This window comes from Chelonia mydas, chromosome 24, assembly GCF_015237465.2.
Source record: "Chelonia mydas isolate rCheMyd1 chromosome 24, rCheMyd1.pri.v2, whole genome shotgun sequence".
Classification (NCBI taxonomy): domain Eukaryota; kingdom Metazoa; phylum Chordata; order Testudines; family Cheloniidae; genus Chelonia; species Chelonia mydas.
The window spans coordinates 7493790-7508685 of NC_051264.2; positions in this window are offsets into that span (position 1 = coordinate 7493790).

Here is a 14896-nt window from a genome sequence, read left to right on the forward strand (position 1 = left end):
AAAAAAAAAATCATTTTGCTAAACCAAAGCTTCCAGGCAGGAACGCAAAAAAATATATTTTTGTTGTGTCTACATGGAAATAAAGCCGAGTTAAGAAGCGCGTGTACCCCAGCCAAACACTCACGCACAAACCGGGGACCTCTCCCACTGAAACAACTGCAGGCTTGGGGAGTTTTTAAATTATTTGGGGGACGCAGGCAAGAGAGAGAGAGATGTCAAATGGGTTCAGTTTATACTTAGAAATATATGAGCTCACTGGTTTTAGAAGAAGGCGCGCTCTTACTTATTCAGCGGGAGAAGCAGTTTAGATTTCAGCTTGCAAGGAGGGTGTCAGGGTCAGGTTTGAGCTCCGAATCCAAAAGCAGAGAAATGCCAGGAAAAGCTGCCAGCCATCGCTCAGCAACCCACGTTTTGCAGGGGCACCTCTTAGCCACTGGAATGTCCCCCTCTCTCCACACTTTCAGCTCGTTTCATCCAGTGAGAAAATGGCCAAAAAAAGAGGTTTTGTTGCGGATGCCAACATGAGGTTACTAACTTTATTCCTGGTCAGAACTGTGCCAAGAGAGACGTGTTCGATTTCCAGATCACAGTGTCTTCAATCATTTGAAATGGCATTCCGTGGCGTGTAACAAGAATGAAACACACACACACACCCCATAGTCCAAAACACATCGCTATTTAAAAGTCGATTACTATATTCTTTACTTTTTTTAAAAAGTGTAAAAAGGGGTAAATCAAATAACTGGGACACTTAAAATACACGGAAATACTGCGATTGGAAATTTAGCTCGCCTCCCAAATGACTTCAAAGATACCAATCAATTGCCTTTACGGTGGAGACAAATGTTGCCATATCTATATTCCAGTGGAACCTAATTATGAAATAATATCATACTCCCGAGTTTCCCGGCACCTGTGTATATGGCCCCCACACAAACACTTCAAGGCACTAGCCTCATCAGTTTGGTTTTTAGCTCTCCTGAACAGAGTTTAAAACACCATTTAGTTGATTAATTGCTTTTTATTGATCACTTTGCTGTTTGGCAGGAACATTGGCCCTTCCACTGAATATATTGAAATACTTTCCCTAGCCCATTAAAAGACACAAAATACTTTGTTTTACAATTTGGTTGGCTCCCCCACTCCACCCCCATGGCTAAGCAGAAAAGACAGGCTCTCTCAGTTATCATTCACTTCGAGGAAATGAAGTTGTGTTTAATGCAATTTAGCCCCCTTAAAAATGAAAATTGCATTACATAAATTTAATATTTCTCCTCTTTAGGGCTTTTCAGAAATAATAACTAACATTGTTAATGAAATGCCAGCCAACTTTCTCCTGTTGTTCGTCAGATCTAGCCTCCACGGAGGACGGATGGTGTCAAGAGCCCTAATGTATTTAGGGGATTTATTTCAAATTGTTTAAAAAATAAGTATGCTCAAAGCTAAAATAATATGAAAAAAAACCATCCTAGAAACAAGAATAGATTTTTAAAGGAATTAAAAGGCACCGTTTCGGGAGCAAATAATCGCCAACCACATTTTTAAAAGCTCAAAATAACCAGGAATGTAACATTTTAGTTGCAAAGGAAGAAAGTTGTCAGAACTCGGCATGTCCCTGTTATAACAATGAGAGTTCGAGATTTGTTTCGTGTAAGTGTGTTTATTATTTAAAATGCTCAGTGCATATGAGAGATGCGTTTATTCAGAGGTCTACATTATTCAGAGGTCTATCCAGATCAGCTGAATGGATGTTTAACCACGAACACTTCAAATTTTCAAACTGGCAGTGATCTAAAGAGATAAAACATCCTGTGATAATTGGATTGTGCCTATGTGATATCTATATCTATCTACACACACACCCCATCTATACATACACACACACACACACACACACACACAAATGCACCCATATGGATGCCCATGCACCTGCACATCAAATTTCACACCCACACAGGGACATTTAAATTATGTCCAATGTCAATTTCAAGAGGGGAAAAAATCATTTCGCTGCCTCTCAAATAATATTCACTTTTGAAAGCTCGTTGAGTTGTTTGTATTTACTCATTTTAAGTAATCTTCCAACAAATGCCAACTCTTTGGGAATTATGCTGAAGCCTTTAAAAATACCTTCCCCCTTAACAACTCTGCCCCAGTCAATAAACAAATCCAACCTGACACAATGAAACCACTTGGCAAGTTGGTAGTTAATTGATAGGAGAGCTACGGGTTTAAAAGGAGAAATTTGAAAATAAAAACTTCATCAATAAAAAAATCAGAGTTCTGCAGGATATTGCGAGGCAGCCCGCAAAATAAAAATAAACATTAAATAGCTACCTAGTGAAAGACTCCGGAATTCTCTCTCACCTGATAAACAAATATTAACATGACTCAATATTTAAAGCAGCCCTCTGGCGCTGGGGGGTTTCTGATCTCATTCACACCATACTGTGAACCCGTTTCAGGAAAGTCAGTGAAGTTACATCTGTGTAAACGAGATCAGAATCCGTCCAACCCATTTTGCAGTGAGACATCAGAGCAGTTACAGGAGATGAAATATAGAAGTAAAGTAGCAGACAAGAACAATCTGAAACACCATCTGATTATCAGTGGCTACTGGTGTTATCAGTTGAAAAATGTAAAGTGGTTGTAATTACACAAATATTCTGATTCAGTAGAGATCTGAAAATTATATATATATATATATGTTTAATAATATATATAATTACACACATATTGATTATTCAGCTTTGTATAGAATCAAGCTATACAGAATATCCTATATATAATGAAGACATAGATAAACACTGAGTATTTTAAATAATAAAACATAAAAATGATAAGTGATACTATTTGAGAGGAGAAAAATATTAACTTTGCATAAACAGGCTTTTAAATAAGCCAAGAAAAGACCACTCAGTACAAAGAGGGGAAAGTGACTCCTGGTCATTCAGACCTAATGTAACTATAACACGACACGTCCACAAATATAAAAAAAGAAGAAAAAAAAAGAGAAAGAGAAAATTAGTACAGCTCCTTTCCTCTCCATTTAAAGTCCCTAATAAAAAGCAGAGTGAATTATCTTGAAGTCAGGGAAATTTTTTTACAAATCTGGTAAGCTGTTAACCTTTAGAGGGCTATAAAAGTGGCTGTAAGTAAAAAAAGGAGAATTTAACTTGATTTAATGTAATCAACATTATTTAAACTATTCCCTGGACTATTCCCCAATGTAGTTTACCTTACAGATAAAGGAAATAGCAGGGAAGGAAATTGAATTACATTCCTATATTTGCCATGCTATGGATCAAGTTCCTGACAGCAAGGAGGTGAAGTATCTGCCCCAGCTATGAATCATTTTGCATTTACAGTATTTTATGTTTCTTAATAAATACTACTTCTATTGGGTTAAGCTTTAATTTGGACGCTATTACAGTGGAACCCATGGCTCTTCGAGGCTGTTTAAATCTGATCAATAGAATATTGTAATAAAGTATCCCTTAATGAGAGTGAAATTAACAAGGGCCGAGAGATGACAAACCGTCTGCTTTCATTGGGGAGTTTGCTTCTTGTTTTAACCAAAGATCTTTAGTATTGTCCAAACTTTTTACTTTTTATTCTATAATTTGTTGGGAGCCCCCTCCCCCTCCCCCTTTTTCTTTAAAACTGCAGGGAAGAGAGATAATGGTTTTTAAATCAACTTGGTGCAAACTTTCTCCTCTTTGAAATCTCAGGGCTGCATTAAGGGGATCAATAGGGATTGTGTGGTGTTGTCTTCACTAGATCCTTCCGCAAGACCACTTATTGGCTGCTAAACAGAGATGATGCCCTTTGCTTGTGGCAGGGGGGCTAAAAGGGGCTTATGCTTCAGCTGTGAGTTGAAGGCAGGGGAAGCTAAAGGTTATAGGAGACCTTAGCCAAACCTAGCAGTAGGGTTCATTATAGCGAACCCCTACATCAGGGGCGTGTGTAGTGATCATTCTAGGGAACTGCAGAGAGTAGATCTGAGCCAGGGAATGGGTTGCTTTTATTCTTTTTCATTTCTAACCGGCTAGTGAGAGCCCTTTGGCTTTTTGTATTCCTCCTCTCCACATTGATTTCCATCCTGTCTATTGATCTGCAGCACAATATTGCACGGCGTGCACTTTTTAAAAAACGCTCGGTCATTTCCATCTTTAATAGTGGGAGCCAATTTATTGTTCTCTCTAAGCCCCTTAAAAAACAAACAAAACTAGGAAACTTTAATGGATCCGTTTAGATCCCGGTTTCCCCGCCCACCCCCCTTTCATCTTTGATGCAGTAGGTAGGAAATGTATTTTAAAGCAAGGTTGTTTCTCCCCCCCCCCACCAATCCCTAAAACCTTTGCTCAAAGCATGGGTGTTGTGTTCTACCAACGGATCTACCAGTTGAATCAGAAAAAAATAAAATAAAAGGCAGATTCTGTAAGAATCGCAGAGATTTTATATCGTCCCTAAATGAGCTACACATTTGTCTTGTTTCTCTTGTGGATCATTCTGTGGTTAATTTCTCTAATGCTGTGTATGCGAGACAGCTCCCTAGATTCGGTTGCAGGGATGCTGTAGCAGAAAACCAGACAATTTGCTAAATTCAGATCTCTTTAGATGTATTCCACCACCCGCAGAAAACTACAGTTTGCTCCATCCAGACGCTGCTCGATCTTTTTTTTCCACAGGTGAAGGCGTGAGAGAGTCTGCGCTCAGTTTAGGAAAGATTCTGTCGTGATCATAACAATAAAAGCGCAGAGCTTCCGTCCTCAGTGCTGAATGCAAAGCTGGTGGAGACAGAGCCGGCTGGACTATTAACCCCAAGATGCACGGGGATATGAACATGACCATTCTGCTTCGTGGGAGGGGCGGAGAGGGGGGTTAATTGCGGAGAAGGTCATGCTAAAAGAAACACAAAGGGGGCGGGGGGGGGGGGGAGATTTTACAGTACAGCTTCCCGCAAGGAAAATACACGTCACCATTAAATGCAGCCACGGATGCATATTGACCGGTCTGCTCCGGCTCCCAGCTGTGTGTGTGTGTGGGGGGGGGGGACAGTTTTTTAAAAAGGGGGTGTTTTATATAACAATCAGATGCCAGCTCCTTGCGAAATAAAGAGCTCAGGAGTTGCAGCAATTGTGGGTTTTCTTTTACCCCCACCTCTGAAGGGAATTTTGTAAAATTCCCCCTTAAGGTGAGGACGAAGCGAGGGGGAGTGGGATTAACCTTCCTCTATTCCTTGCCTTTGTCCTGTGAAAGTAGCAAAACCAGGGTTCGAGAGAGCAGCAGGAATAAAAACACAGGCTAACTGCTGGAGTATGTACTTTGCAGCCCAGGGAAACAAGAGAGACTGGGGGGGCCAGAGAACCAGACTCTCGCTGCGTGTGACTTGCCGCCCGCTCTCCATCCAACCCTTTCACCTGCCCACCAGCTCTCTGATTAATCCCCTCCGCCCCGTGGAATCCAGACCCCTGCCTGCCTGGCAGCCCCACATCTTCCCCAAAGAAGAAACCACAAGTCCAAGCTGGCTCCCAAAGTTTCCACCGCCTCCCACTTGCCTGTCCTTGAATCAACCGGGGAAGGGGCGAGAATCTCCATCAAACGCTCAGTCTGTGGCTACTTCAGTCTGGGTCCCGCCCCCTTTCTCCCCAGTGCTTCACAGGGATCCAGCAGTCTGCAGCTGCCGCTTTGCTACGTGCCCGTCAGAAATTCCCACGATCTCACCTCCGCTTCTTCGCCTCCCTGTGATTCTTCTCCTGTAGACCCATGGCTGGGTCTCCTGCTTTCTGGTGAAGGGACCCAGGGACTCCTGCCCCTGGGATATTCTGTCTCGGCCCTCCTCCTGCAGCTTTCCCTTGCCAGTAAAATAAAATGAATCCCCCTTTTGCTTCCAAAGCTGTCCTTCTCTTCTGGGGATCTCTGCCCCCACACCCGCCCAGTTCCTGGCTAATCAAGATGTTAACGAACAGAGATTCCAATCAATAGATTCAATCAGAAAAGCAGAAATGATCATACTTTCACTTCCCAAAGCTCCCCCTCCCCCAGCACACACAGCTCTTATCAGCTAATGAAAACAAATAATCATTAGAGGATAATTTGACAATCCAATTTAATTATTCCTAAACCAGATATGAGCTTTTCCAGTGGGCTAGCTGGAGCTAGAAAGATTTTTCTTTGATGGTATTTTGCAGGGGGTGGGGATTTTTTCAGAGCTGAGTTTGAAGGATCTAGTCAGTTTCACAGCACCTTCTTGCAAGCCGCAGAAGCATGTGGAAAAATCCGGATTTAGTCTTTGCTAGTTCAGCCTAACACATTTTCAGATGTATGTGTGTGGATCCTTACACATGGCGTGTGAAACCCACATAGTATTACGTTTCTGATTAACCGGATTTGATTTTTTTATGAGTTTGCTAGGCAGAGTTTACTCGCCTCGTCCCTAGAGGAAAAAGGTCACATGGAAAATGTTGATTTTTCTAATAAAATAATTATGAAATACTGGCTGAGATAAAAAAAAACCCACAAACAAACAAGGAGACAAGCAAACTCATGGAGTGATGGTTAGATGAACTACAATGGGAGAGCATCGACTCTGGGTTATTACTAATTCCTGATAAGAAAGAGCCATCCATCCCACCCTATTAGGATCTGATGCTTTAAGGGAGGTATGGATGGTTAGTCAGATACAGAAGGAAAGTTAAATAAATTCTGGATTGCGAGATCTCTGAGGGAGGGACTATCTGTGTTACATTTCAATAGTCCCTAGTACAGTGGGGCCCTGATCCAGGCCACTCAGTGCTACCACAATACAAACAATCAATAAGAATAAATCCTTGTGTGACTTTCTTTATGTTTGTTTCCCCAAGAAAAAAAATGGATGGAAAAAAATACATTGGGAGGATGACTTGCACTCTTTCATGGGGTATAATAATTGGATAAAGCTCTGGTTGAAAAATAAACCCCAGTGAAATGACCACAAACCACAGGGGGAGAGAGCTTTTATGCCTTAATAGGGAAGAAAATAAGAGAATGGGTGTTAACACCTAAACTAAAGTATAAATTCCCACTTAGGTAGCATTACCTTGTCCCTCGGAAATCTGTGTGTATCAAAGGCCCTTTTATTGTGTATAACATGCTGGCACATTATTTTCTGGGCTACATCTTTTCTAAGAGACATTGCAACCAAGGGCAAATTACTTCCCTGTCCAGTTATAAAACCCAGGCATTAGGGATTTTGAATGGGAACAATGAGTGGGGCTAGCCTGTTAGAGAAGGCAGTGACCAGTGGATTGAGCACTGACCTGTGATTCATAGTAGCTGGGTTTTATTCCTGCTGTGACTTAAGCCATTTTGCCTCGGTTTCCCCTCCCACCATTCGCCTTGTCTTCTCTACCTAGGTTGGGGCAAGAACTGTCTCTTACTAGAAATTTGTACAGCACCTGGCACAATGAGGTCTGGATCTCAAATGGTGCTAATAAGGGCTACTGTAATACAAGTAAATAGTAATATAACGCACACATAGCTAGTGAGTGTTATGTCTCTCATCTACCTCATTCTTTTGGGATCTGAATGCTAACAGCAAAGAAGTTAGTTCAAAGGGTTGTTTGCCAGATACGCTAGTCTAGGCCCAACATTTAGGTCGGGGTTTTTTTTTTTAACTGCCCAGATTAACAACAGAAATCATTTAAAAACCCAGCAAAAAGTGTTTTCTTTAAATCATTATTTAAAGAGGCCTCTGCCTTGCTGGAACCCACAGCTGTCTATTTATCTAGCCCCTCTGTTTTTTCCCCAGCGCTGACCTATCACAGAAGGAAAGCATTTAAACAGCATTGTGCTAAATGGTCCATTGAAGTCAATGGGAACCGGCCCATTGATTTCAATGGGCTTTGGATGCAGTCCCATGAGACCGGGAAAATGAAACAGACTAGAATCAGGGCCTTGACATTGACTGAGCAAGAGTCACCATCCTAGCTGAGTGAAATGCAAACAGCGTAGATGGTGAAACGTCAATGGGAATTTTAAATTTGTTTTAATACTCCAAGGCACAGAAAGTAACTTAAGCAAGGATTCCCCGCCCCCCATTATACAGGTCTGAGGCCTGATTTCTGTTAATTGAGACAGTCACAGAGAATCCCCAGTGTGAGAACTGATAATCAGGTGGAAGCTACTGCTGAAGGAGTGAGAGACTGTCAGGAAAGGGGCTGCAGTCTGGTTAGACAATTAGACCTGACTGTCCTTTTCGTAGAGTCTCAAATCACAACCGAGGAGAGGGGAAGTTTGCCAGGAAACAAACAACAGGGTGCTATTGGGAAAACCAAGGCTAATTAAGAGCATGTTCAAACGACAACACTGCAAATATATGAGGGTCCTATTCATTGCTCTTTACTCAAGCAGGCCCTGATACAGCAAAGCACTTAAACGTAAGGGTATATTATTAACTTCAATGGAGTCTAAGCAAATGTTTAAAGTTAAGCACCTGTTTAAGAGCTTTGCTGAATCAGGACTTCAGGCCTTACTCCCAGTGATGTTCATGGAAGTTTTGCCTGAATAATAATAATCCCTAGGTCTTATCATCTGTAGGCCTCCAAGGGCTTTACAAAGGAGGTGAGTCTCATGATCCACATTTTACAGCTGGGGAAACTGAGGCACAGAAAGGCGGAAATGATGTGACTGTGGTCACCCAGCAGCCCAGGTCTCCAGAGCGCTAGGCCAATGTAGTAAGTACTCACAGTAAGACTCAACTCTTGAAGGGCTATTAAACTTCATGCTTCAGGATTTAAGCTGATCTCTAACAATTAGAGACCAGGATGAGACCTTCACTGGGGTGGGAGGGGAGGTATAGAGTCTCTCACATCTGCCTGCTGTTGGGTTCTGGCACTGTCCTCTGACACATTGCTGTCAGAGACAGGATGCTGGGCTAGATGGATGCTGGCCCTGATCTAATCTGGCAGTCCCTAGTGGTATGCCCACATTGAAGGCTGGGACTCACACTAGCAGAGTGTCAAGCCCACCCAACCCCACTGCTGCTGGGACTACGGCGCATGGGACAGCTGCTGGATGACTGCTTAGGTGGTTAGCGCTTGTCTCTCTTCAGGAGCTGCCATGTTCTCTCTGCTATTTTTAGCACACTAGCTAGAGCTGAGCTAGCACAAGTTGGTCTCCCTGGGCTGGGAGGCTTGTATGTCTACACAGCCTGAGCGCTGACTCAGGGCTGAGCCCAACTCCCTGCTTCTGTCCACACACAAATCAGTCTGACTTAGGTCGGCAAGGACTCAAAACCCATTTCGTAGGACCCTGCTGAGAGAGGTCGGGCGGGGGGGAGGGGGGTTCAGAGCCCAAGTCCTGCTGAGATTTGGGTTCAAGCCCTGTCACTGTGCAGTGTGTATGCAGGGCAAGCCTCAGACCTGAGTCAGAAGGTCTGGTTAGTGAAGTATGGACACGGTGGTACGGCCATGAGACCCAGGTCCAGCAATTGTAATCCAGGTTTACAATGCAGTGTGGATGCTCACGCATGGACTGGGAAACACCAAGTCCACAAGCCCGGGTCCCACAAACCGGGGATTAGTGTGCAGTGTAGACACACCCTCAGCTCCAGGCCTGCAAACACGTACTCTGAGAGCCCCATTGAAATCTGTCGGATTCCTTGGGCGAGGAGCACTGGATCCTAAATTATCTCCATGCTGGGCTGCTTCCTTGATTAAAGGATCATTTATATATTGCCTCTTCAATAGCTTTTAAAACCCCTTTGCACTCTCAGTCAGAAATAACACTCAGGGTCTAACCTGTAGTAGCAGGAGCTGGTGACATCTGGCCCCACGCACTCGTGCAGTTACTGGACAATCAGCAAGGATCTCTGCCATTTCCACTGCGTGTTTGTGTTATTGGAAGGCTGATCTAGGCTGCATTCCCCCTCCAAGAGCTTTGCTATGGCTGTTCCCCTCCCTTAATACAGTCACTTGAAGATACCACAAATAGACAGACACGCTCTGCTCTTAATACATTGGTTTCCAAACAACCTAAAGACAGCCTGGAAACGGCTAGTATGCATCTATACGCCATATCTGGCACCTCTCTGAAGCTACTATCTTGTCCTCCAGCAACTTGCCTTTTCATTTTAACAGGCAGAGTAAGTTCCTAGGTGCTACAGTTGCAAAGATGTGATGTCTACAGTCCCAGGAGATCCGTTCCCTAGGTCTACTCCAGGCAGGTGAGGGTCTAGTGCAGGGAGTGGGCCTGGTTGGCTGGGAAGTTGCACACAAGGTGAGCTGCTAGGTGTGCTCCCCAAGCTGGGCAACCAGGAAAGGGCATTTCAAAAATACGCAGGATGTTTTAAAGTGGGGAGGGGTGTTGTTGGTCTCCTTGACCCCGGGGCAGTGGAGTTCACAATTGTGACCAGTGCAGCCACTGCTGCGGGGAATAGGGCATTGCGGGACAGCTGCTGGAGGACTTTTAAGGTCGACATAGGTCACGCAGTGTCTACGCTCACACTGCGTCCATCTCAGTAGGTCAACCAAGGCTCAGGGCCGTTCGGGGAGGCGGTTTTACTGTGTCACCGTAGACCAATCTGAGTGTAGACACCCGCACAAATAGGTCAATGCCAGATGACCTAGGTCGACCTGACTCAGCAGGGTCGACCAGTCTGCAGAGAGCCTGGGACAATAGCACCAAGAGGTGTGAACTGCCCCATCCATCACACTGAGGGGTTAACTCAGATGCCCAGTTATAAGAATTTAAATATCAGAATTGTTAACTATTTCACTCCTGGTGTAAGAACGGCGGGGGGGGGGGGGGGAGCGTGCATGTGACAGAGCTGCACAGTTTACTGTGAGAGATGTCTCCTTTCAGTATCATAATAACAACCGCCCCCCCCAGTGCTTTTCAGCCAGAGAATGGGCTTCAGGCATCAGGAACGGTAACATACAAAAGCCAGCAGGAGAACACTTCAATCTCCCTGGACACTCAATGACAGATTTAAAAGTAGCCGTCCTTCAACAACAAAACAAACCCTTCAAAAGCAGACTTCAAAGAGAAACTGCTGAGCTACAATTCGTTTGCAAACGTAACACCATCAGTTTGGGCTTGAATAGGGATTGGGAGGGGCTGGCTCTTGACAAAAGCAATTTTCCCTCTCTTGATATTGACAGCTCCTCATCAATTATTGGGAGTGGAACACATCCCTCCTGACTGAATTGGCCTTCAACACTGGTTCTCCACTTGTAAGGTTACTCCCTTCTCTTCATGTGCCAATATATATTTATGCCCGTATCTGTAATTTTCACTTCATGCATCTGAAGAAGTGGGTTTTTTACCCACGAAAGCTTATGCCCAAATAAATCTGTTAATCTTTAAATTGCCACCAGCCTCCTTGTTGTTTTTGTGGGTACAGATTAACACGGCTACCCCTCTGATAAAAGGAGCCCAGAAGCACCATCCCCCTTTAACAATTTGGGAAACTGAGGCACAAAGCAGGGCGATAACTTGTCTAAAGTCAGCCAGCAAACAGAGCCAGAACTCGCACTTCAATATCCCAGTGCCTAACCCGGGACCTTACCAACTAGGCCACACTGGTAGGTAGCATAGAACCTACCCCACCACTTTTGCTTTCAGCCAAGGGGGATCCCAGTTCAAGGACCCTACCAGAGGTCTCCTATGGGGAGCTATGCTCTAACCACCCAATGGTGCTCATGCAGCATATTTTAAATCTCAGTACAATCTATTCGGAGCAGCAGATCATGTGGTTGGAGCTTGGACAAGCCCCATCACCTTCCCCCCCGCAAGCTGCCCCCTGCCTGGATGCCTGACAACTGAGAAAATAAAATACATTGTGCTGGAGTTATTCCTGTCCAGATTCCTGTGCTGGGACTTTGTAAAACTTGGAGACTGAGCCCTAGAGAATCTATCCCAGGCTTTACACTTAGCCCACTGCAAACCAGCCCCCGGGGGAGTTTAGGGCCTGATCCTATCCCCATTGAAGTCAATGTGAAACTTTCTCTTTGCCAGGAGGGAGTGAATACTCTTCCAGGGGAAAGTCACCTGAATAAACTTGATCCCGATCCTCTGCACAGGGCAGAATTTTGCCCCCCCCCAGTGCAGTTCAGCTATACCTCACCATGCAGTCACAGAGCCTGACCAATACCAGGAGGCAATCCAGTTTGGGATGGGAAATGAAAAACCCAACCCCTTCTCCAGTTGAAACTGCCCTGGGAATTTAGCAGGGAAGGACCTAAGTCCCCAAGCGGCATTTAGCTAGAACATGGGGCGTGTGTCTGGAAAACACCATGGGGTTCTTTAATGACCATCGGTGGCTGGAAGGTGGTCTCCCCAAGAGCCCAGCAAGCCACACCAAGGCCTGGTCTACACCTAAAATGTAGCTTGATCTAGCTACATGGCTCAGGGCTGTGAAAAATGCCACTCCCTGTGTGGTGCAGAGCTGTACCACTGTAGACACAGCTAGGTTGACAGAAGAACTCTTCCATTTACCTTCCTGCCGCCTCTTAGATTCATAGATATCAAGGTCAGAAGGGACCATTATGATCATCTAGTCCGACCTCCGGCACAACGCAGGCCACAGAATCTCACCCACCCACTCCTGTGAAAAACCTCTCACCTATGTCTGAGCTATTGAAGTCCTCAACTTGTGGTTTAAAGACTTCAAGGAGCAGAGAATCCTCCAGCAAGTGACCTGTGCCCCATGCTGCAGAGGAAGGCGAAAAACCCCCAGGGCCTCTGCCAATCTGCGCTGGAGGAAAATTCCTTCCTGACCCCAAATATGGCAATCAGCTAAACCCTGAGCATATGGGCAAGATTCATCAGCCAGATACCCAGGAAAGAATTTTCTGTAGTAACTCAGATCCCACCCTATCTAACATCCCATCACAGGCCATTGGGCCTATTTACCATGAATAGTTAAAGATCAATTAATTGCCAAAATCATGTTATCCCATCATACCATCTCCTCCATAAACCTATCAAGTCTAATCTTAAAGCCAGATAGGTCTTTTGCCCTCACTGCTTCCTTTGGAAGCCTATTCCAAAACTTCACTCCTCTATTGTGTATGTGTGTATACTTATACACAAAGAGTCTGAAACAGTTAATTAAAAAAATTAATACAATATATTAAAACAGTTGTTGAGGGGCTGGAAGTGCTAAAGTGACGGAAAAACCCCCTTACATGGCTGTAGTCTGGGTCTATGCTACAGTGGTATACCTGTGGTGCTTTTAGCCTAGAGATACCCCAAGACATTAGATCAGTAGTGACTCAGGAAGCAGACACCATCCATGTCTGTCATTCAGGCTTGACAAAGCCCTGGCTGGGATGATTTAGTTGGGGATCGGTCCTGCTTTGAGCAGGGGGTTGGACTAGATGACCTCCTGAGGTCCCTTCCAACCCTGATATTTTATGATTCTATGTTCCTTCGAGGTCCCCCATCCCACCAGTGTCCCAGGCGGACCCTTCAGAGCGTTAGCAGAGACACCGGCCTGGAAAATTTAGCTCTGCTTGGGCACAGCTGGCATTAAGTTTGAGAAAGAACTAGCTAAGTGATGGGCACATACACACACGCTGGTGCCAGCTCTTGCAGTTTTGAGTGTCATGCAATAAGGTGCGTCACTTAAAGTCACACCCACACACAGTTTCTAATCCTGTGGCTATGGAGAAAAGCTTCAAAACGTGGACTTGATTGAAACCTAGAGGCTCAAAAGCCAGAACGCAAATAGAAAGAACCCAACTTAAAAAAACTGCAATAAAACCCCCTAATTTTTTAACATTTGGAGTTGCCTATGCTGGATAAACTTATCTATAGCAGCATCCTCTTTCAACCTGAGTTTCAGGGTCACTCAGCATCCCCACTGGAAATCCCCGGTTCCTGGGGTTTACACTTTGGCTGGAAATGAATCGCTCTGCGTCAACACTTTGCATTGAAGAGATCTAGCTCAGGATGGATTTGTGCGTGAGTGGGGCACAACACTTAGCTCTTAAAGAGCCCTCCTCCTCCATAGGGCTCAAGGCACTGTTAAGTATCATTACGCTCCTTTTTATGCATGGGCAACTGATGGACAGGGACCTGCTTCACGGAAATAAGTTGGTGGCAAGTTTGGGAAATAGAACCCAGGTGTCCTGAGTCCCAGGTCAGTCCTCTGCCTTACTGGGGAAACACACACACACACACACACACACTCTCTCTCTCTGTTGGGGGTGGATATAGCATGCATCCAGGTGATTGAGGGACTTTTGGACACACATCGCTGGCCGTAACCCAATTTTGAAGCCTGGAGCTGTGGAAAAGGAAGGGGTGCAAAGCATCAGGGGTTTCGGAGGCACCTAACCACAACTCCCGTCTCTCCCTCGAGCTAGAGCCATTGCTCCGAGAGCTAACTTTTGCGGTGTCTTATTAATTCCTAACGTAGACTGGGGCCTTTGGGTGCTATGGAGGATCCATTGAAAGTCCCAGGTCTAGCTGAATTGCTTCATTAGCAGCACTGGGAGCCCAAGGTGGGCTGGGAACCTGGCCGCGGTCGGGGATATGCTCCCCACTGCCCCCACCTCCCTCCTGCCCTCTTAGGGGCAGTATCCGCCTTTGGCTCTGATGATAGGCCACTCTGACACGCCCCCCCACCCCCCCGTGCCCATTAATACCACCTCATGGAGCCCACAGAGCCCTCCTCCATCACCCCCTCCCCGAGCCCCAGTCTAGTGACCTCTGCCCTCCCAGCTGCCTGCCCAACTCACTAGCCCCCATCTTCGATGCTGCGGTCTCCTAGCAACCGTATCTGACCCGGCGTCTCCAAGAAGTGGCCTATTGATTGTGTAGATAATAAATGGACAGCAGCGATGTGCCATCCCCAATCCATTTTTACTCTTCCTTGTGGTTCCCTGATAGATTCTTGCTCTGAACC